The sequence below is a fragment of the Diabrotica virgifera genome, chromosome 7 (genome assembly GCF_917563875.1).
Source record: "Diabrotica virgifera virgifera chromosome 7, PGI_DIABVI_V3a".
Taxonomy (NCBI): Eukaryota; Metazoa; Arthropoda; class Insecta; order Coleoptera; family Chrysomelidae; genus Diabrotica; species Diabrotica virgifera.
Genome location: NC_065449.1, coordinates 216,133,039 through 216,158,923, shown reverse-complemented (window position 1 = coordinate 216,158,923; position 25,885 = coordinate 216,133,039).

The window sequence follows — 25,885 nt, the reverse complement described above, 5'->3', positions numbered from 1 at the left end:
TGTAACTTTGAAATTCCTAATTTTTTTTGCTTTAATATTACTTTATTTAAATTTATATTTTTGGTTAATGTAATATACGCTAAAAAGCATGCAAAATCATAATCAAATGTTAATTTTTCTTAAAACTTGTGTCTTATTTCACCGATATTAACACGAAAATAAACAAAATTGTCTTTATCCCGAAACTTACTTATTTTGACTTACTGCAGTCTTGCACTGAGGGTGCGATATTAGCGATCACATTTTCCACTAACTCTCTGTTTCTTGCAATGTGTCAGAGATTGTATGTCGTCCCTGTCCATTACCTTATTTTTCGGAGCCAGGAAATTTTGTTGCGTCCCATTCCTCTCTTGCCTTAAATTTTACCCTCAATAATTATAAGTTAAAGGAACTGGCATTTTTCACTTCGGATGATGTGACCCAGATACGCCGTTTGTCTTTTCTTGATGGTTTCGAAAAGTTGGCATTATTGGTTGATTCTTTTAATGACATCTACATTTGTGATTTCCGCCTGCCATGTACCTTTAGGATACGGCGATAAAGCCACATTTTCCAAAACTTCGAAACTGTTTATATTCCTCGTTTTGAGTGTCCTGCCCTGACATCATAAAGCAGCACCGACCATACGTAGGTCTCTCTCTCTCTCTCTTGTCGTTTCTTCATTACTGAGGATCGTGATTTCTTCCAATATTCCTAACAATGTTTCTCCATTGGTCTCCACCTTCAGCTGCTCTAAGAGCTTCGCAGAATGAGTTTCCAGCTGAATGCTTTATTTGGTCAGACCATCTAGTTGGTGATCGTCCTCTTGATCTTCTCCCCGGAACGTTTCCAGAAACAATTAATCTCTCCAAACTGTCGTCACCTGTGCGAACCACGTGACCAAAGAATTGCAGAATTCGTTCCAGATTCCAGACATACTGTAGACAGCCGCTTTTAATATTGAGTTGGTTTAGAATGGAAACGTTTGTCCTATGAGCTATCCAAGGTATGCTTAGCATTCTTCTCCAGTACCACATCTCAAATGCATCAATTTTTTGGCGCTCGCCAAATTCTCTAGACTTTTCAATGAGTTGTCTCAGGTTCAGGATTTGTTCCCTTGTACCTTTACCCTTTACAAACCCCGCTTGTTCCTGAGGTATTTGGTAATGTAGATAGGTTTTTAATCTGTTTTTGATGATATGCAACAAGATTTTACTAGCATGTATTATTATTAGTGACAGTGTGCGGTAGTTTTCACATCTGGTAGTAGTTCCTTTTTTGTGTAGTGGTATATAACATACGTAGGTAGCACTCAGTAAACCTTAGTCTCAGTTGAAGATTGAACTCTGAACAGGTCAGAAGGTCAGAACCTTCCTGAATTTTACGAAAGCTTGTTGAGGTTGCTCAATGCGATATTTTACTTCCCTGTCCGATGCCCAGTGTTTAAAAAGCCACCTTCCCAGGAATTTAAATTTGCTCACTCTTCCAATGGAATTGGCATTCAGTGTTATGGTGGGACAGTCAAGTGCATCCAAGTTTCTGGAGATGATCTTGAATTTAGTATTTGACTTTATCTTGTAATTATTAAAATGGATTCAGACCAAATAGAGCCAGTGCAGATAATATCTTTATACTAATAACGACACAAGAAAAAGCTTATTAATATGACATAGAACTATATATACAGTGCTAGTCAAAAGTCCGTACCCCCCCTCGTATCTTTGGATCGGTTATACCTCTAATAGTGAAATTTGGAGGGAGGAAATAAACGGAGGTAAGTTTCTTAACTAGTTATGACAGGTGACGTAATAGTGACAGATGACGTTACAGAGCCACTGTGACCGATAATTTTAAATGGGACTTTATGGCAAGTGATACCTCATTTGAAAGGTATTCAAAATACCTATTCAGTTATACTAATTTTTTTGGGTTTATGTTGATTTTGATTTTGGTGAAAAAATTAAATAAATATAATATTGTACTTTCGCATTTAATTAATAAAAATTCAAATGTCCGCCTATGAGTTTTTTTGTCAAAAAGATGACGTTTTTTAATTCTCTAGTAGTTTTTACGTCAACGTCAACCTTTTTGACAAGTAATCATAGGCGGAATTTTTAATTTTTTTAATTAAATGCGAAACTACAATTTTTTATTTATTTCATTTATTCATCAAAATTAGCTTAAACTCAAACAAAATTAGTATGACTGAATAGGTATTTCCATTACCTTTCAAACGAGGTATCACTTGCCATAAGGTCCCATTTAAAATTATCTGTCACAGTGGCGCTGTAAAGTCATCTGTCACTGTTACGTCACCTGTCATGACTAGTTAAGAAGCTTACGTCCGTGTATTTCCTCCTTCCAAATTTCACTATTATAGCTATAACCGTTCAAAAGATACGAGGGGGGGTACGGACTTTTGACTAGCACTGTAATATGTATATAGACTTTAAACAAGCCTTTTAGAGTGTAAAAAGAGACAAAATTCTGCAAGACCTTCGTAATCTAAGTGTACCTAAAAATATTAGGCCAGGGTAATAAGACAAAAATATACCCTGTTTGTGATACTTCAGCAGCCAGGGTACTGAAGCATTTTTTCGACAGGTAATACCTATAGGAACAAATTATAGCTATTTCCTGCGTAGGATCTGGCGGTCATTTTTATTTATAAACCATTAACTGTCAAAAAATGGCATTTTCCCCTTTTTTTTCAAATTAACGGAAAACAGTCAAACATGATTTTTATAGTACAAATATCTTCGAGATTATGGAAAAAGCTTTAAAATGAAGTATTACAAAGTTTCATATACTCATTTATTGTTAATATAATTGGGAAAAAAGCTCGAAATTGCAAAAAAATAAATATTTTCTCAATAACTATTTTAAAGATTGATGTACAGCTTTGAAATTTTTGTCAAATGAAGGTTCTTTGGTGCTTAATATGTGATAAAAATTTCAAAGCAATTCATTCATATGTTTAAATTTTATTCAAATTGTTTATCCCAGAGAGCATTTTTTTGCAATAACATAAGTCAGAAAAAAATTACCTTAGAACCATTCCACAGGTGTCAGATGAAAGAGCATGAACATGGTTTAAAAAAGTGAACAAAAAGTGCATTTATTAGTAATAAATAATTATGCAAAAGTATCGTCAATTTTTCTTTATAAACTTTTTGAATAACTTTTTCCAAAAAAATTTACTTTTTTACCCTGTTTTAAGTGCACAACTACCAAGTAATGTTATCTAGATCATAATTGATAAAAAATTGTAATAAATATGTATAATTTCTTATATAACAAAATAAAAAGTTTATTAGGAAAGATTTACGATACTTTTGCATAATTATTTATTACTAATAAATTCATTTTTTATTCACTTTTTTTAAACCAAGTCAAAAATATAGCTCATGCCCTTTCATTTAACACATGTGGAATGGTTCTAGCGTCATTTTCTTCTGACTTGTGTTATTGCAAAAAAATGCTCTCTGGGATAAATAATTTGAATAAAATTTAAACAATTGAATGAATCGCTTTGAAATTTTTATCACATATTAAGCATCAAAGAACCCTTATTTGACAAAAATTTTAAAGCTGTACATTAATTTTTACAAAAGTTATTGCGAAAATAATTTTTTTTGCAATTCCGAACTTTTTTCGCAATTATATTAACAACAAATGAGTATATCAAACTTTGTAATACGTTATTTTAAAGATTTTTCCATAATCTCGAAGATATTTGTACTAAAAAACCATAAGTTTCCCTGTTTTCCATTTATTTGAAAAAAAATTGAAAAATGGCATTTTTGACACTTAATTGTTTATAAATAAAAATGGCCGCCAGATCCTACGCAGGAAATAGTTACAATCTGCTCTTATAAGTATTACCTGCCGAAAAAACGCATCAGTACACTGGCTGTTCAAGTGTCATGGAAAAAACCTTATTACCCTGGACTATATATCAGTCTCACAAAAATGGCATTACAGGCTACAAAAGCCGCAGTTAGAGTAGATTCAAAGTAGTAGTAGCCGCAAAAAACAGCCTATATAGTTGGTACATTTGTTAAAAAGCATTTGATGGCCGATGACAGAAGAAAGAAATCAAGTCTAGTTGGCTCCAGCTGCCCGATGACTTCCGACTTATCCATATGTGGGTCAGTGTTTCGAGTAGCGACAATATGATGTTTCTTAGCATCAATTACAAAAATACATACAAATGTCATGAAAATCAAACCGCTATCAAAGCTGTATCAACCGCTTTCCAAGTAAAAAGTACATTCTGGTTTTATCAACTCATTTTCTGTACCTCAGAGCAAAACTGTATTAAGTCCAACATTTCAGTTTTCTACTTTTTTAGCTCACTGGGCTTAAAATTTTCCGCTCTATTCACTGGTGTTTCTTATTCGCTGTTTCGACAAAAATTGGCCAAAATAGCCTTGTATGAACAGCATTAAATCCACACTTCGCTTAGAGCAAAACAATATCTTCTGCACTTCAGACGTATTAGATCCAAAATGGTGTATAACAAAGCATTAAGTCCACAATCTTTTAAAATTTGGCAAGTTTGTGCCTCAGAGAGCACACATTCACCGACAATTTTGGAATCATGAGACAACCATAGATCCAAAAAGACAGTTTTTATGTTCTTATCTTGAAAAAACGTGTATCAAAAGAAAAAGAGAACGAACAGGTGCTCAAGCTAGCCATTGTAACTGGAAATATTTTTTTACCATTGAAGAAAAGAGACTCTACATATTTCTCAATCTATTGTTAGATGTTCACTTAAAAAAATGCAAACAAGTGGAGTTTTAAAATGTGACAAACGAGAAAAGCAGCCATCTAAAAACAAAGTAAAAAATGAGGTAAAGGATAGGTTTCATAAGCATATAATGGCCTATCCATATCCATATGAAGAATCACATTTTAGTCGAAGAAGAACGGCGAACAAATATTTAGGAGGTCTCTAAAGTATTTATACAATCTTTAGGATGTTTAAGGAAGAATGAGACTTAAAAAACATCGCTTCGGACGAAGTAGACAAAGAATAACTTTACAATGACATTTTTAATACAGAATTTAATTTATCATTAGCTGTTCCTTCAAAAGACACTTGTGATAAATGTGATGAATTTCTAATCAATCTAAGACAGTCAACGTCTGAAGCAGAGTGAGAAACATTGCAAGTGATGGTACAAATTGAAACAAATAGACAAGGAGATGTCCATCAATAGCCCTGGACAAAAAGTTTAAAGTCAAAAGTTTTAACAGTCTAAAACTCTGGTGTTTTAATCATACCATTTATGATTCAATGGAAAAACAGGCAAACTGTCTAATGAGGGATGAATCAATTGCTGGTTGAGGTGGAAACGAAATGGCCTCATGCTTGGTCCAATACATTCATTCATTACCTCAAAGCAAAATTTCTATTGTTATTTGGACCAATCAAAACCGGAACATACAAATGATTATGTGCTACTTTTATCTTCTTTCGAGATATCCACATAATATAAAAGAAATCACTCACAAATTCCTTTTGCGACAGTATACACTCAGTTATAGAACGAGAGGATAAAAAATGCCTTAAGTTTTAAATTATTATCTACTCCATAAGATTGGTTACATTTGGCAAAAATTTTCGGAAAAAACAAATACATATTTCAAAGTGTATGAAATGACAATTTCTAATCTTAAAGACTTTAATAAACTGTGCAATTCTTACGAATCGCCTCTCAAAATAAAAATAAAACTGAGAATAATGAAAAAAATATAATTTCACAAACAGTGTATATGTAATTCAGAATTCAAACAAGAAAATCCTGGGATTCTGTACTTTAAAACAGACTTCGATTTGGAATTAAGAGTATAGACTTAACCGAAGAGTTGGTTGAATAAATCATCAATCTGTAGAAGATTCTCTGATTCCTTTGAGAGATACCTTAAATCCGATAAGTACTAAAAAATTCAATGATCTTTTGCTAAAGTGGTTTCCAGCGATAATTCACGATTTTTTCAGACTCTAGTGCATAAAAACACAATTCAAATTACTCGTATAGCGGCAGTACTGCATTTGTTAAGTTTTTAATTATTTCTTTTATGTACTTCAAAAAGTTAATGTTAATTTTTTTGTTAATAAAAATACAATTGCGTTACAACCATTTTTTTTTAATTCGTCTTTTTACTTTTATCTAGTTTTTAGTACTCGTATTAACGGTTTTGTTACAAATACGTCCGTATATTTTTAGTTCTTTATATCCAAACATTTCCTTAATTTTGTAAAATAGGTATGATATTTTTTGTAATAGAGCTCCGGCTTTGCCATAGGATAGGTAGCAAAATAAAGATTGAGTCACAGTCAAGCATTTATTTTTTAGAGCGAAAATATGTTACGTCCAGTTTTTCCAAAAACAATAATTTTCAAAAAATTTTCTTTTTAGTGGTAAAAAGAACAATGATCATTATTCACAATTAGAAGAATTTGCTAAATAAAATTTAATGTATTAAATGGAAAATGTTACAAAACACTAAAAATAATTTTTTTCTACGACCGTTTAATAATATACTAGTTATTCGCTATTTTTGAATAGATAATAACACCCATTACTTTACCCGTGAGTAATAATTCATTACTCCCGGGCTGAAGTTACTCGCGGGTCATTACTCACGGGTTGAAGTTAGATTCAAGTGGTGCATGGCACTTTTAATATACCTATTAGCAAATAAAATTACTTAAACTTGTTTATTTAATAAAATAATCATTGTAATTTATATGAACAATTAAATTTGAAAAATGTTTAAAGGATTTTTAACTTTAATAATGGGTTAGTATATATTTTACGTTTAAATTTCAAAATTTGACATTTTAAGATTGATGTTATTAAAAGGTCAACAATAAACAATTGGTATTAATTTCGTAAAAGGACTTACGGATATAAAATTCATATCAATGAATTCTGTTTTACTTACTGTTCATTGTACAATAGGTTTTAATTGAGAGCACACGTTCTTTTTCATGTACCTAATTGCCTTAAAATATGTCTTTTAAATCTCTTTGATTGTTTCATAAGCTCAACGAGTGTAATTCTAATAGTGTTGCCATAGTTATATAAAATATAATTTCTTATGAAAAATAAAATATTTCGTTTTAAATAATGTTAGTAGTTGATAATTATGTTTTTCTACTAATCCAAATAAAAAAGGTCGTAGAAAAAGTATAGTATTCTACTTGCATGTAATAAACTTCATCATCGTGAGTAATAGCCATCATTACATACTCGTTGAATAATATACTATTATTTTCGCTCTCCTGTAAAATTTACATTTTGTGACTTAATACACTTTTGTTGTGGGGTACGGTTTTGAAACCTGATTTTAGCAAGGTATAGAAAATTTATATCTTCACAGATTTTTGACGGTTAATTAAGGTAACTCAAAATATATAAATCGCAGTTGAGTAAGTTTTAAACCCAAAGTGAGTGACGCATATCTGCGTGAATACTTTAACGCTTTTGATAAAATTATCAGAGAGTGGTTAAACGTTTAAAACAGTCAACCAATTCGTTACCCTTATTGGATCGCTTTCTAGTTATAAAGTTCTTTGAACATCACATAACTTTGGTGTTATTACACAAATTTCATATCTAAAGCTCGGTATCGGTTTCCTTTTGGGAGTTGTATAAACTCTCGTCCAACTTCAGACAAAGAGAAATGGATCCTATTCCTTTGGGATATACCGAGATATTTTTGAGGCTACTCTACTTACACTATTGTATTGCGTTGTAAGTTAAATTTATTTTGACACTTTTATTTAGAGTATAATTTTGCAGATTATTTCATTCATAGTAGATCCTGACCAATAGAAAGCTACAGAAATAAAAATTAAACTGATTATTTTTTGATGATTTTAACTTCCACTCGTATAGTCAGATATTTGATCATGCGTTTAATACTGTCCCATCAGATTAAAATTATATTGAGAATTATTTACTGTAGAAAATTACCGATATAATTTTTTTAAGTAGATTGTTTCTGTTTAATGGCAACCAGTTTCCTAGTTTTGACAACTGTCGCATTTTAGAAAGTATCCATAATATACGTATTAAAAAATAATCTTACGAATATCACACGACAGTAAGAATAAATAAGGAAATAATGCTTCATTTTTACTCAAATTTGTTGTCATTGGGCAATCCGCAGAGCTCGAGTGGCTATTGCCAGACAAGAAATTTTCTAAAAACTGTCGCATTATTTTCAATTTATTCTCACCCTCTTGTGATATTATACCCGATAATTTTTGATAATATCCCGTCGTCAATTATATTACGTCAGATGCCCTTCGTTGCTACGAAAAAATACATTCAGTAACATTAATGACAATTATTAATATTTTAAAAATTATAAAATTGATGACCTTCAACCGTCAAATATTAATAACAACTGTGTGTTTAATTGTACTAATTTGTACTTACATAAATAAAATACAATAAAATTTTGGTTTTGAACAGAGTTTATTCATGAAATAATCGCAACAAATTACACTCGATCTCTAAAATTATTATCGAATTTTTGCCCCCGTGACACTTTGACATAATTTCACTCCCCTTTGGGTCGTGAAATTAAAACTGTCAGAGTGACTCGGGAAAAATTCGATAATTTTAGAGCTCTTGTGCAATTATTACTGATACTTAAATCCTTAATTTTATAAATGACTATGAATAATTTTTAGTTTAATTTTTCAAATTGTTTTTTTTATTTTTCAAACTAAACATAAAATTGGCAATTAAAAGACATCACTTGATACAAGTATATTTAAAGCAGTATTTCATGTGTGTATAATATCCACGAATAACCTTGCGCGTTAGATTATGGTTTTGTGTTTAAGGACGTAGGTGCAAAATTTCGCGCCAATGCATTTTAAATGCATTCTCACCTGGAGATTAAACAAAATATACAAAACCCTGATAAAACCGGTCCTTATATATGGATCAGAGACATGGACACTGACGAAAAGCGATGAGAACTTATTAGGTACGTTTAAACGAAAAATCCTTAGACACAATATAAGGGGATGAAAGAAAATGACGTATGGCGCAGAAGATATAATTTTGAACTATACGCAGCATACAACGAACCCGACGTAATAACATCCATAAAGACCGGACGTCTGCGCTGGATGGGCCATGTTGAAAGAATGTTGGAGACCGAAACACCAAAACACATAACGTCGGCTTACTGCCAAAACCAACTAACTCCACTTTTTAAAGTTTTGAGGAATCGACGTTTTAAACTTTAATTTGAAATGAAAAATCGTTTGAATTTAAAAATGATATAATTACTGAAAAATATTAAAGTAAATAAAATTATAAACGAAACATTTTGTTAAAAAATTATTAAAATGAAGTGAAAGTTAAAAAAAGTACAAAAAACATTTTTTTTTGGAACTTGTCGGGTTTTGGCTGTACAAAGTTAGTCAACTTCTAGGTAACTTTGAACATCACTGTCCTCCATATCAGGCACTTGTCTTGTTTTGGCAGAACTAGAATATTGTAAATGATAAAATACTATTTTATTTAAACAGAGATGTGCAGACAACTGCACATATCTGTTTTTGGCTGAATAAAAGTGTCATCATTGGAATTAGTTGTTTTGAGACCCTTCTGTTTCCCACATTTAAAATCTGCTTTGAAGTGTCTGGTTTCATCAGTACATTCTTTGATAATTATTAAGTACAAAGGCGTACTTAACTCAGAATCGACAAAAAGTGGAGTTAGTTGGTTTTGGCAGTAAGCCGATGATAATGAAGGAAACACCAGTAGGGAGAAGGTCAAAGGGAAGACCCAAACTTAGATACATGGAACAAGTGGAACAAGATCTGAAAACACTTGAGATTACCCACTGGAAGAACAAAGCAAGGGACAGAACAGAATGGCGGAAAATCCTAGAACAAGCCAGGACCCAAAAAGAGTTGTCGAGCTACTGATGATGACGACCTGGAGATTATGGCAAACCCACTGGAGTTCTTTAAATATATCCTTAAGTGCAATCCAGCCTTCATTATATAAGCCACTTTACACTGCCGCCAGAGGACTCTCTAGACAAGTCGTTAGAATTATAAAAAGAATCCGTATAGGCCACAACGAACTTACTCACAGCTTCTTGATGACATCAGATGTCCCGTCTATGTGTCTAATATGCCAGTGCCAAGTTACAGTGAACCACATTTTTACCGAATGTCATCAGATCAGTGAAGTAAGACGACAGCTAAAACTGAAACCGCAGCTATGTGACATTCTTAGTGATACCAACCAGTTAGACAGAGTTATTCAGTTCATCAAAAAATACCATTGTATCATAAATTCTAAAAATATTTTTTTTATGACATAACTTATTAATCCTATTCATCATCATCATCAACCCGTACGCGTCGACTGCTGGACATAGGTCTCCCTCAGCTCTCTCCATCTTTCTCTGTTTTGTGCGGCTTGCATCCAGTTGCTGACAATACGCTTCAGATCGTTAGCCCATCTGGTTAGTGGTCATCCTCTGCTCCGTAGTGCTTCTTCTCGTGGCCTCCACTCGACAATACGTTTTTTCCATCGGTTGTCTGACAATCTGGCGACGTGTCCTGCCCAATTCCACTTGAGGGACGCGATTCTTTCGACGGCGTCCGTTGTTTTTGTTCTACGACGTATTTCTTCGTTTGGGATTCGGTCCCTCAGGGAGAACCCAACATCTGGCGCTCCATAGCCCTCCGAGTTATGCGAATCTTGTTCACTACCTTTTTTGTAAGTGTTAATGTTTCCGCTCCATAAGTGAGTACAGGCAATACACACTGGTCAAAGATTTTCCTTTTCAGGCATATGGGTAAGACCGATTTAAATACATAGCTTAGTTTACCAAACGCTGCCCAGGCTAATCCTATGCGACGTGGGAGCTCGCACGTCTGGTTATCTCTTCCCAACCGAATTTCATGTCCCAAGTACTTATAAGATGCAGTCTACTCAATATCCATTCCATCAACAATAATATTACGATTTAGCACCAGATTAGTCATTATTTGCGTCTTGTTGATGTTAATCTTTAGTCCGACCTCTAAAGAAGCGTGATATAACTTGTTCAACATTATTATTGCATCATTCATACGATCGGCTATAAGGACGATGTCATCTGCGAATCTCAAATGACTGAGCTTCTCTCCATTTATGTTGATACCATATTCGTTCAGATCTGCCTTCTTAAAACTGTGTTCTAAAAGGGTTGTTAACAGCTTTGGTGAGATGGTGTCTCCTTGCCGTACTCCTCGCTGTATAAAGAATTTATTTGTTTGTTGATCAGATAGTCTTACGCTAGCCGTTGCGTTGTGGTAGACATATTTTATCATGTTAGTGTAACGATGATCTATTCGACATTCTGTCAATGCTTTCAACATTTTCTGCTGGTTTATGGTATTGAACGCTTTCTCGTAGTCCACGAATATCAGTGCCAATTGTTTGTTGTACTCCGCAGACTTCTCGATCAAGTTTTTTATTACCAGTAAGTGGTCGTTAGTACTATATCCGGATCTGAAGCCAGCTTGTTCTCTAGGTTGATAGAAGTCTAACTTAGCTTCCAGTCTTTTTTCATAATTTTTGTGAAAAGTTTATATATGTGTGATATCAGACTGATAGGACGGTAGTTTTTTAGATCTGTTATGTCACTTTTCTTGTGCAATAAAAGAGTGACTGCATTGTTCCATTGAGAAAGCGTTTTTCCTTGGTAAATGCATTCGGTGAAAAGTTTTGCCAAAACCTGAATAATTTTATTTTCACCTTGTTTGATTGCCTCGATCACTACTCCGTCATCGCCAGGGGATTTATTATTTTTCATTTCTGAAAGTGTCTTTTTAACTTCGTATGGTGTTACCTCTGGCATAAATTCTGATCTCTGGTTTGTGATTTTTGGCAGGGGCTGATCTTGCCTTGCGTTGGTGCTCTCATACATTTCGCGATAAAACGATTCGACAACCTTAAGGATTTCGGCTCTATTCGTAGCAATGCTGTTGTCTTTGTTTCTTATTCTGTACATATTTTTGTTGCCAATGTTATTCGTATTTCGCCGCAAAACTTTTAAACTTTTGTTTTCTTGAATTATTTGAGTTATTTCTCTTGTATTGTTTTCTCTTATATCTTTTCGGATTGACCGGTGGATATATTTATTTAATTTCTTCAGTGTTGTGTAGTTGGAGTCGTATTTTTCCATCAGTTGTCTTCTTTTACTTATTAACTCTTTGGTATTTTGGCTTAATTTTTCTTTATGGGTCACGACGGTCGGGCAACACTCCCTTTCGGTTTCTTTTAGTGCCTTCGTTATGAGATTATTTGCTAGTTCGATGTCTTCTATTTCGTTTTCTAAATCTTGTATATGGCTGGTTAGTATACCTTCATAGAAGTCGTTGTTTTCTGGGGGAATCCATTTCTTCTTTCGTGTTTTGAAGATCATCTTTGTTCTTTCCAAGTAGACATTTAATTGTATCCTTGCTCGGATTAATCTGTGGTCGCTTCCTATCGAAAATTTGTTAAGTACTTCAATATTTTTAACTATTTCTTTCCTGTTCGTTATGAGAAAATCTATCTCATTTTTGACACTGCCATCTGGGCTTATCCATGTCCATTTACGCTGAGGCTTTTTATCAAAAAAGAGTTCATTGCGGATAAATTTTCCTGGTGTAAGAAGTTAAGCAATCTTTGCCCTCGTTCATTTCTTTCACCGTACCCATACTTGCCCATTGCTACTTCTGCATCATCTTGTTTAAAGCCCATTTGAAGTGTCTACTCCACCATTTGAAGTGTCTTCTTCTCCTCTAAAATGAAATAAGTGTCCCGATTTAAGGGTAATTTGCGCTTCTCCTCTTCGTCAGATTTCACTGAGGCCGATGATGTCCCATTTTATTGTTTTCAGTTTTTCCTCCAGTTCCATCATCTTCTGGTCCGATATAAGAGTTCTAACATTGTATGAGGTGATATGCATTTGTCGTCCTTTGTGGTAGCCTGATCTTTTCCGGGGGATTCTTAGCACCCTCTGCTCCAACCCTTTTCCACACGCTACCTTGGCTGGAGGTGTTGGAGCCGCCGGAGACTGAGGGCCATTCAGTAGTTTCGTATTTCATGGAAATTTGCCTTTGGAATTTTTAGCCATTAAAACGCCACGCTTGGCTAGTGCGTGTTGGCGAGTTGGTTTAATTTTAATCCTATTACACCCCTTATAATTTTTTTTAACTAATGCCTCGACAACTAATGGTCATTGGCATGGTAGGTACGGTGAATTTTTGCAATAAGATACCTAGTGTCATGTGTAGGGGGTATGTTGAGTAAGTGTCTTGTTACTTTGCAAAGTCGACATCATTGTCTTTGCAAAGAGACGCTAATTATATTCGAACGTCTGCGGTCTTTCCGGTGAGTACCGATCCCACAAGGACAGAAAACATTTTCATTTATTAATTTATAATAAACGAAAAATTTCTGGCCCTGGTAGAGTCGAACTCACCACCATTCGGACCTCTCTTATGATCTTGTTTGTAATCGCCCCGTATGAGTGGCCATATTTGCCAAGCACGTAAATATGAATAAAAAATAAATAAACGAAAAATGCATTCATTTTTTTTTCAAATCATGAGAAAACTAATAAATATTTTTGAAAAATTTAAACGCAGAATGAAAGATCACATTATAATCGAGGGCCGAAAGTGCCTTAGAATAACCAACAATTTTCTTTTGAATGAAATATTTGAAATTAAAAGTCACACTAAATTTTTTTTTTTTTCACCCCTGTAACTTATTTTTCAAAAATACTTATTAGTTTTACGTCCGTAAATAAGAAAAGGTTTAATTCATCCATTTGAAATATTTTATTATATTTTTGTAGTTTGTGGCGTATTTGTGATAAAATTTTGTGCTTTTTATATTTTTCACTCATTTGTAAAATAATGTTTTTGTTATTGAAATTTCTAGTATTCGATACATATTGCTAATTTATAATTTATTACAAACGTGTTGCGTTAGATGTTTTTATCATTGCGTGTTATAATTTATGATATATGGAAACTATGCGGTTTGGTTTGTTATCGGTATCTGATTGCCCGTTTGGTAGAATATTGATTTTATTAAAATGGTCCATTTCTATTGTTGTGGAAATGTTAAACTTTGGTATAAAAATTTGGGTAATATTAGCAGTTTGAATGAGAGAATGCTTTGTGAGAGAGAGAGAGACATACTATATTGATACAATGTACCAAAAGGCCATCGACCGAAGTCTTTCAGCCAATTTACACAATTAATATACATTATTACAATATGTTTTTTGTTAATATTAATACAATACAATAATTAAAAAAAAAAAATATTTGTATGTGGCGGTAATCACCATATCATTGACAATTGAGTTGTTTATTGTCTTGATGTGTAGCAGATTTCTTCAAAAAGAGTTCTTCCTGGATATCTACGGGCACTGTCCTCTGGTATCTTCACAATGTGGGGCTCAATCAAATTTTTGTTATTGTCATTAATAAAGAGATGTTTAAACAGCTTATTGAGTCTCTCCTTAATAGGTTCAATTCCAGTTTTCTCGTACAGCATTCTGTTGGATGGATTATGAAGTGGATTATCAGGATGACGCATTCTAGTAATTTGTCGAAGGCTAGTTGTTTCAGCCACTTTTATATTATTTTTGGCAGGACCTTTAGAATTATAGAAACTTGTAGAACCATACTCCAGCATGGGTCTGCAAATCATTTTATAAATATTGGCTGCTGTTTCCATCGTAATTCCCTCATTCTTGTATGTTAAACTTCTGAAGTGTTTTGCTCTAGTTATAATTTTCCTTTTTATAACTGCTGTGTGGTGGTTGAACTTCAATTTGTTATCTATTTCTATTCCCAAATACTTAACAGTTTGGGAGGGTTTAATAATATTGGCGCATATGTTTATAGTTGGTGAGTGATCTTGGATTCTATGGTTAAATATTATTAGTTTGGTTTTAGAAGGATTTATTGTTAATCTCCATTTATTCATCCAAGATATTGTGTCATCCACCTGCCTCTGCAATATGTCCATTGTCTTTATTAAATTTTTTCCATATGATATCACTGCAGTGTCATCAGCAAATTGTAGCAAATTAGTGTTGATTAGTCTATTGTCGCATATGTCACTGCAATAGAGATTATACAATAGAGGGGAGAGTGGTGAACCTTGTGGAACTCCTTGTTGCACTGAAAATGAATGGGAATATGTTTCATTGATCTTAACTATACACCTGCGTCTTCTAAGAAATTCGTCAATAATCCATATTAGAGAAGGGGAGCATTTAATTCTGTGAAGTTTATATAACAATCCTCTATGCCAAACGGAGTCAAAAGCCTTCTTGATGTCCAAGAAAACTCCAGCGGCCTTTAGTCCTTGCAATCTTGCTGCCTGTATATTGGATGTTACTATTGAAAGAGGAAGGATTGTAGATGATTTTTCTCTAAATCCAAACTGGTGTGCTGGAATATGTTGGTTTAATTCATTATATAATCCTCCTTGGATAATTTTCTCAAAATTTTTTCCAATTACTGGGAGAAGGGTGATTGGACGGTAATTTTGGGGTAGTTGATGGTTGGTATAAGGTTTAGGGATAACTATTACAATACCTGTCTTCCACTCATCAGGGAAGAAATGATTCATGATACAATAGTTATATATGCTCATTATCTCCTTATGAATATCTGGATCTAGTTGTCTAAGGATGTTACGATTGATGGAATTTTTGCTTGGAGCTGTATTTTTTCCTTTATATAGAGCCTCGTCATATTCATCTTCTGTGATGTCCTGAAGAGCATTCAGATTACGCCTATTTTCATAAAAACTTCCAAACCAACTATCCACCTCCTCTAAGGTATATCTATCAAAATTGTCATCCTCATCAAATTTGTAGGTTTCTTCAAAGTATCTAGCAAAAGCACTACATTTTTCTTCATCTGTACTATATGTCTGGCCATCATGTATCAGTTCTGAAATCTGTTGTCTAAACGATTTATATTTAGACAGTTTTTTTATTTCATTCCAGTATGTTTTTCCTTTCATGGAGTTTATACTTTTACATGCTAGGATCCATTTATGTTGTTTAAATTGTGATATAAGTTTGTGAATATCTTTGTTTAGTTCATTAAATTGTGATTTTAATGCATGTGTCTCATTTTTTTGGATCTGCCTGAGTAACTGTCTCTTCAATTTAATCAGAGACAAAATGAAGGGTGGAAGATTGTAATTAAATGGTGATTTCTTCTGTTTGGGCGAATTTTCTATTATTAATTTAGACAACATAGTGTTGAAATTTTTAATGTAATTTGGGCAAATGTCATGCCTTATATTCAAAAATTCTTTCATTCTACTATTTACATTTTGTACATTACATTTTGCTATATTGGGAAGATTAATTTCATTAATGTGGTCAGGATCATGATGTAGATTGAAATCAAATTGCAAAGCCAAGTGATCACTTCCCAGATCTGGAGTTACAAGTATATTTGTTATATTATTTATAATATTTTTAGAACAAAATAATATATCTGGAGTTGTGCTTGGGTTACCTGCCATTATATGCCGTATATGTCATTATATGCCATTATACCGAATGCTTTGTTTATAACAAATTATGTATTTTTATTTCGTACTATTACAGTTTCGTAACTTTATATAAATATTGGGAAAAAATCAACCTATTCTGAAAAGTCTTGTTGCCCTCATAGTTAACCAATATTTCGCTTTACAAACTAATTAATTATCGAACAATAATTAGGTTGTTGTTACATTGGAAACATGTTGCAAACAATGGAATAATAGTGTAACGAGTGTCTTTATAAATAAAATTGCAATTGGTTTAGGGAATTGTACACCTACGTGTCGGGTTCTAGTCGAAAAACAATTATTTTTAACCACCCTCACTTCCTACAGTCTTCAATTTTGTTCCTGATCTGCTGTACCCTACATATTTGCTTCCACTAAACCAAATAGCCTGTATCTGTAAGAAATGTCTCGATTTATGTTGATATTTTCAGTTATGTATTAGCCAAGGTATTTAAATTCTCCTACTGGCCCTACTCCTTCCCCAAGTAATTCCATATCCACAACCAGTCCTGTTTCTCCCATCTACATCTACTTCGTGTTGAACAAAGAAGCCTGTATTTCCAAATCTCTTTTTATTCCGCCGTATCTCTGTATCAACTATTTGAAACCCAGCAAAGCATGCGTTGTCCTCCTTAATGGCATGAATCCAAACTGTTCTTCTCCTCGCCATATCCCCTTTAACCTTCACTGCCCTGTGCTTTCCCAAATTTTCATTGTATGCGATATTAAATTTACCCCTCTATTGTTATTACAAATATTAATACACCTTTATCTTTATACAGAGATACCATAACGCTTTTTCTCGATGAATTGGAAATTATCTCTTCCTTATATTAACCTACTCTTTGCTTGCTACAACACCTTCAACTCATTCCTCTACTAGAGCTCTACAAAACCCACAGATATTCCATCAGATTTTAACCATTATTCATCCTATTTAAAGCCTCGACAACTTTGTCTTTTCCCTATATTACACTCTCATTATTTGAGATAATATATCCTCAATCCTCTCTTTGGCCTCTCTTCTTTTAGCCACTTTCTAGAGTATCTATACCATATTTGCTTCATTTTAACATCGGATTTTATCACTCTTCCATCTGCACTTCTATCTAGTGCACGTGAGTAAAGAACTTTGATGAATTATTCCTTACTTTAGCAATGCTATATAACCTTTTAATCTCCTCGTTTCCAACTACAGCTTTGCAAACGACCTTTTTTTAACAGTAGCTATAGTGTGCCTTGCTTCTCTGTTTGCTACCTTATATGTATGCTTACCTTCCTCTCTTTTGGACCTGTCATACCTCTTTCGCATCTCTTTCTTCTCCCTAACCATCTGTTGCACCTTACCGTTCCAAGTTTCTATGTCTCCAGATTTCTCTTTACCAGTACATTTTTTAAGTACCTTTTCAGTCATCTATTACTGTAATATTATTTGTCTATCTCTTTCCATATTATATCTTTTTATACAATGACAGTCTTTACATGACCCTATATTACACTCTCATTATTTGAGATAATATATTCCTTGCCTCTCAACTTCTTCTTCGCCTCTCTCCTATTCCTTATTTTAGCAACTTTTAGGGTATCTATACCATACTTGCTTCATTTTAACATCGGATTTTAGCACTCTTCCATCTGCACTTTTATCTAGTGCACGTGAATAAAGTGCTATGATGACCTATTCCTCGCTTTAGCAATGCTATATAGCCTTGTAATCTCCTCGTGTGTTGTGTGTTTCCAACTACAGCTTTGCACACGACCTTTTCTTAGCAGTAGCTATAGTGTGCCTTGCTTCTCTGTTTGCTACCTTATATGTATGCTTATCTTCCTCTCTTTTGGACCTGTTATACCTCTCTCGCACCTCTTTCTTCTCCCTAACCATCTGTTGCACTTTAGCGTTCCAATTTTCTGTGTCTCCAGATTTCTCTTTACCAGATCATTTTCCAAGCACCTTTTCAGTCATCTATTACTGCAATAATATTTGTCTATCTCTTTCCATATCATATCTTTATATACAATGACACAGTCTTTACATGACTTTTTGTTCACGTTGACATCCTCATAGTTAGATTAAAAATAACTATTCTTGTTCTCATGATCATTTTTCAATGCGTCATTAATTATGACGTCATATACTGTATTGGGTGTGTCGAGACTTATTTCATGTAATTATTGACGAATCTGACAGATGCCAGAATCGTACTTAGCCATAGGTGAAAAGCTTGTGCAATTAAACTAATTAGTAATTTAGTAGATTTGATTTTTATACAATATGTTAACATGTAGGTATTTTTTTAAAGGGGAATAAAATTAAAAAGTAAACAATATTGTTAATTAAATTTATAAATATGGAAACTTTAAAAAATGACACAAAACTATCCATAAACTGCGTTTTTATCTTCTTCTCTAGGTGCTGTCTCCGCTTCAAAAGTTGATAATCATCAGAGCGATCTTTATTTCTGAAACCGCGGCTCTAAATAATTCATTGTTATTACATCCAAACCATTTCCTAAGGTTTTTCAGCCATGAGTTACGTCTCCTTACTATGGATATTTTTCTTGCATAAAGACCTGGAGTATAAACTAACTTCTAACGAATTAAATTCTAAACCAAAATACAAAACTAACTTTTAACGAACTAAATTCTAAACCAAAACACAAAATAATGCACAAAAACGTTGTGAAACACAAGGGAAGTCGAATTCGAAATTTCAAAATGACAGGTACACAAAATACTGACCTGAATAATAGCCGTCACTTGACTCTTTGACACTTCTAAAAAATGGCCAAAATGGACGAAGTTTTCGTCAAATGTTCGTAATACGTGTATTTGATTGGCTAGAAAAAACGCGCATTCTAAATATCGACGAATCAAACGTAGGTTAGGAATAGATATCTTATGTATATAACCATTGTAATGCTGCATTATTTTTGTGTTTAATCACGGAGCTAATGCTTTTTCCGTCTCATCAAACTTAATGCATTAGAGAGAAATCGAAAAACTGTGACGCACTGAAAAATGATCATGAGAACAAGAATATATATATTATTTTTCCTAAAAGAAACCGATACAACAAAAATTTCAATCGTAATATTTATTATTTTCCCCCTTCCCTTTACTCTATTAGGGTGGCGGATTTTCAATCGAATCGTAATATATAAAAGTAATACCCAACAGACAATAAGTAGAATTGTAATAAACACAAATTGTGTCAGTAATGCCTCAACGCTCTAGATTCCTAAATTGAATATTGGCAGATAAGCATACATCAAGTCCCCTTCTGTTAAATTGGATTCTAAATCAAGTGTCAAAATACATACACAATATTACATTTCAACTAAATAGCAAATGGTCGATATGTTAAAATTAAAGAGATGTTTACAGAAAATTATTAATGAAATCACTTTTCTAATTTTTTTATAATTACTATCGAAATATTACAGAAATAAAACAATAACCACTTAAAAACCCAACAGATGAGATATTATAGTTATTTATGTATCAAGGGCATTAAATAGATTTTTATACCCTAAGGGCGACAAGCATATAAACTCGTGGGCCTCTGGCCCGAGAGTTTATTTGTCGTCCGAGGGTATAAACATCTAGTAATGCACGTGGTGCATACAAAACTCTATGCCATACCGGTTCATTGCATAAATAATTAAAGTTTTAATTTTATTGTATATTAATTGGACGTAATATTGTATCGCAGAAGGTATTTAGTACCGTTGCTAGGAAAGTGATGGAAGGAAACGTACGACAAGGAATACGCTAAATTTCAACAATGGATGGCAGATAATAATATTGAATGCGTAAATGTTTGATTTTTGTTGTTTCCTATTGCAATAATTTTTTTGCGCGGTCTTAAAGTATAACATTATGTCCGCGCGGGCATAAAGTATACCAATATGTGGTTCGCAACAAAGTAATAAATACACAATATTAAACCGGTCCATCTTAGCATTTTTTTTGACATGAAATGCTTACTTCTTTGATGTGGCTACACAGCACAGTACTGACTGCTTTTCACGAACTGATCACGTCCTTTTTGTGGCTACAATTCATAAAACTAACTAGGAACTGCGCAACTTCTCACAGTATACAAGCTCGAACGGTTTAGTTCTCTTGAGAGCCCCCGCTAACTGCAGACTTTTTATCGGCCGATAATTTGGTCGGCTTCTTAATCAGTACAGAGAGGTATTATATGCAGATACGTACTGTTATGTTCCTATTTGACATAAGAAATAAAAGTCTATAGTTATATTTAAAAGTCAAATAAAAATAAAGGTTTTCGTTTTTCTCGACCGCGGGCATGTAAATTTGGAACACCCTGTATAAAACAAATTATGTATAGGTAGTTTTTAAGAAAGTCTTTCGGAGAAGTGTTTACGAACCCCAGGAACAATACGACTCAAGTAAACAATTAGAGTGATGTTTAAAAAGAAAGTGTTCGTGGAAAGGTGTGAATAACCACCGATAATTCATATTCTAGCAAATAAGATAATAGGTTATTAAATTTGTAAAGAGGGTTAATGTGGAAAGTAAAATTGAAATGGGGAATATTATTTTTTCTTGAAATCCATTAAGATATTTAGAAAAAGGAAAGTTTGTGTTGATAAATACGGATAATTGAAAGTTGCTTTGGATTGGTTGATTTTGGAATGCTGGAAGGGGTATTTGGAAGGAGGAGAATGAATGAGCAATGAGAGTATTTCGAGCGATCAACAGGCGAAGTCGAGTTTTCGAGAAGAGTGTACAAAAAAGTGAAACGCCGGGTTGGTTAGTTTTGTCTTTAAAAAATAAAAAGTAAGATATCGTGGAACGAGTGATAGACCGAGTCGAGATAGTATATAACTCCTTGAGTCTAGAGTATCCCGGTTTTGTTGAAGTGTTTGAAAAAGGTATAACACGGCATCAGGAGAAGGCAGGAACGAGGGCTGTACGAGGCTTAGTTTTCAAAGGACCAGAGGCACTACTGGAAGACTTGGACGAGTCTTCAGATCGCAACCCAAGCCAAGAGGAAACGTGTTTTTTGTGAAGACATTGTCAAATGATCAGTAAAGGTCAGTCTATTTTGTTATGACATGAATGTATGGTTTGTGTATTAAATAACACATTGAAAATTGAGCTACACAATCACTATAAAAATTTCATCAAACCTCAATCAATTTGTTACTGATAAATCATAATAGTTCATTATAAATAAAATAAATTTGAAGACAAAAAGAAATAAGATTCCTATTTTTGTAATTGTTGTATTAAATAAAGATAGAAAAATAAGATATTAGAAATATTAAGCAGTTATTGCCATTTAGAGAAAATAAACGATTTTTATAATTTCTAATTGAAATCCGTATGTGTGTATTATTTTACTCTCTTTTATCTATCCCGATTAGGAACCCACTCAGAAATACTTTGAAGCCACGAAAGTAAGTAATTGATATTATAATTTAGCCCTTAGATTGACACTATATTGGTATTTGATCTGTTTGATTAATGAGATAATTATTGCTTAATTAATTAAGATAAATTACATCTGAGAACATCATTAGATTTCAAAAGTAAGATCTCAACAGTACATTACACCGATTCAGTCTCGGCCGACAAAAAAGTTTGATGGGCTTCCCGATTGCATTCAAACTAAAAAGTCGGCCAACTGTCGGCCGACTGTTTAATCAGTATCAGCTAACTAAAAGTGCGCACACACGACGATTGTTTTATCGGCCAATAGTTCAGTTTGGAGAATTCTTGGACAATTTTCGGATTCGGTAATCCGAAATATAAATGACGGTTTGAATTTTTGAATAAAGTCATGTTTAAGCCAATGAAGAAAGTTAGCCTTTTGTTATCCTTCCAGAGAAGTAGAGAACTACAGTAATGTAAACAAAAATGCAAATATTCTAATATCCATTCCATTGTTATAAGTCACGTATGTTAACAATATAAATAGAAGTAACAAAGAGAATAGTAGGCAATGGATAAGAGAATAGCCTTTCTTTAGAAAATATATTAGCGTCTTTTGCTTTGACAATATAATTTGGTATTTCCACGATTCCACGCCAAATTTCCCATTAAATTTTCGTAGAGAAAAGAATAGAAAAATGGTTTAGGGCAGTGTTGCCAGGGCTACCGAAATTTCGGTAAGTCTACCGAAGTTGGCTACTTCTTTTTCTTTAAATGCCGTCTACTAATCGGACGTTAGATAGCATCATCACTATATTTAATCTATCTACCGCTGCTCTAATAGCGGCTTCCCACGGTCTGCGAGTCTACAGATCATCACGCACAGCCGACGACCACGGACAAGAACGCACCGCGGACAGAGGTCTTCCCATGGTCCGCGGTCCACGACAGTCTGTGTTTTTGTTTAAGATCGAACTATACTGTATTCCTCGCTAAGTAGCAAAAGGACAGACGGTTTCATGAAAAAAGAATATTATATATGTGACTCATTTAATTTGGGTGTTGATTACATTGCGTTTGTCATGTTTCTTATCTCTTTCAATGTTTTCGTTTAGAATATGGTGTGAAATGTGTAGTATGCACATTCCATGTAAATCAATAATTACACACATAATGTATTTTATTTTTAACATAATGTTAAATTTTGTTAATGTATTTTAATTTTAACAAAATAGGTGTGTTAAATTATCAACTTGTAAAAAAAATCGTTGGTCAAAAACAAATTTTGGACCAACTTTGGATATGCTTTATAATAGTCAGGGAGGTAGTGTAAAATTTGACGGGGGCATTTTAGCATGGGTGTTTTTCTTAATTGAGTTAGGTGTTCCATTAAAAAACGGTGTGTCAGCCGGCCCAAAACCTTGGCTTTTAGACAAAACAAGATAAAATATGAAACTAGATGGAAAAATCCTACAACTATATGTCAAATATTTACCTCCGTGACTTACATCCATCTTGGCCTAAAATACCTAGCTCCTGGCTTTCACCCAGGTGAGCCGGGTTCCATTCCCTACGTTGTAAGTTTCTTTTTGTTTTTAAAATTGACTTTTTGATTTATATGAATATTTATACGACACAATATACAAAAGTCTGTATGTCCTTTATAGAATCATAAACTATGCATTTGATCATAATATGATGACCTTAAGCAACAGTTACATGTACAACAACAAAAGTTGTTGTACATAACCCCCCGGGAAGGTTTCTGAGTTAATACGACCAACCTAAGTAATCATTATTTGCGCAGACAGCACAAAAACTATTGTTTATTTGAAAAAAGGGTTGTTTAGGGTTGTATGTATATTTTGGTTCTACATCACATAAAATTAAGAAAAAACAGTTTGTCCAAAAAAATAAAAAATATATAGGGGGGGGGGGAGGCAACCCCCTATTCACTTAGATTAGTCGTACCAACTCGAACAACCTTCAGTCATGTACAAAAACTTTGCTTAACCCGGCATTGGTCGCTATATGAGATTTTCTATCACGGTTTCAGAATATTGCACACAACTTTTTCCCTGGTAAATTACACATGCTGTAGTTCCTTCTAGTCTCCGAATTATCCTTCCTCTACAATCGAATAGACTCATCTGCTCAGATGGTGGTTCAGTTGACTTAGTATGGCCCAATTGTTAAGTCAGTGCGCTTAACGTGAGATATTCTCTCATCGTGCGACCACCGTGTAGAATATTATTCAGCATTACTTTATAGCATTATTTTATTTTGTATTTGCAATATAAATCGTGCAAAGATAATTTTAAAACTTACCCTGTTGCAGAACAATAAAATAAAGGTACCTACTAGTACAAATTTGAAATTTATAATGAAATATTAAAATTAATAACATTTCTACATTTTTGGATTAGGTTAAAATGTAACAGCGCATCAACAGTCACATTGTGTAAAGCTAGTAATAACTTTAATAACCCATTGTTCCACACTTTGTCAAATGCTGTTGCTATATCCAGAAATATTGCTGAAGAAATTTTATCCTTTCTCTATTTCAGTTATTATTTGATGATCTGGTCAATATGCTAATATTAGAGAGATGTTTACAAAGAAAAATAAATGAAAACCCTTTTAATATTTTTTATTGTTATATACTATCAAAATATTACATAAATAAAACAATACTCAGTTGAAAACTCATCAGATGGGATATTAAAAAATATTTCCTCTATTAATGTACAAATAAGTTAAAAAAAAAAGTGGAATTTGATTGATGATTCATAATTCAACAGTATTTGCATTTGCGTTTGGAAATTATAAAAAATCTGAAACGTATTTTTTTTCAATCAACTGGTAGACAAATATTTACCATTCGCTAAATAATAGACTTTTTAACAAAACAAATAAAAAACTGAAATATTTTGTTTTCAAAATCTAGTAAATTATATCGTCGCCGTGAAATGAAACCGGCATAAATACAAAAGAGACATTTTTCAACAAAGTGTTCCAAAATTTTGACAATTAATTTTGTATCGCTTACTACCGTTTTTTACACTAGAACTATCATTTGCATGGATAAAATTATGAGAACTCTTGCTTGTTGAAGTATTCGCAAACAAATAAGCAGGTTATTGTCTAAATACAGAGAAATATGCAGATATGCCACTATGATTACAGGTGAGTAATATTTATTCATCGTATCTAACCACTCGACAACCTCGTCTTTTGCTATCCTCGATATTACAGTCCCTGCTTAATTTATTAGACTCACCCTAGAAAAAGCAGTTTTTCTAATTTCAAGCACCTTAAAAGTATCTTTAAAGTGATACGGATGTGCTAAATGGGTTAAATAATAGTTACTTAATAATCGTGCTACATAATTAAGTTCAAAATGGTAAAAATTTTTTTGAATTGTGAAAACTTGGCAGGTGGTAATAAAATGTGCTAAAAATGCGCAAGAACTCGACTTTTTTTAATTTTAGTTTTTCTAGTTAAATTAGTGATTGATGATCAATTTTTGTAAAATTTGCAGTGGTGAGTGTTAATATTGTTCGATATTAATGTGTATTTTTAATTATTTTAAAATATTAATACAAATATATTAATTTTTAAAAGACGAATATCTTGGATTGAAATTTTTTCATATGAGTGATTGTAGAAATCTTTCTGTTAAACAAATCTCTTCTATTCCTGCTTTATTAGAAAATACCACATGTATCAAAGACAAATAGCAAAAAAATATGGTATATCTTAATCGTCAGTTCGAAGTTTGAGCTAAAAAATTACAGAGAAACACCCTGTTACATCGGTTTAGAGGGGTCGGTATGGCAGAAATATTTTAGTCACGCCCCAGAGGGCAACGA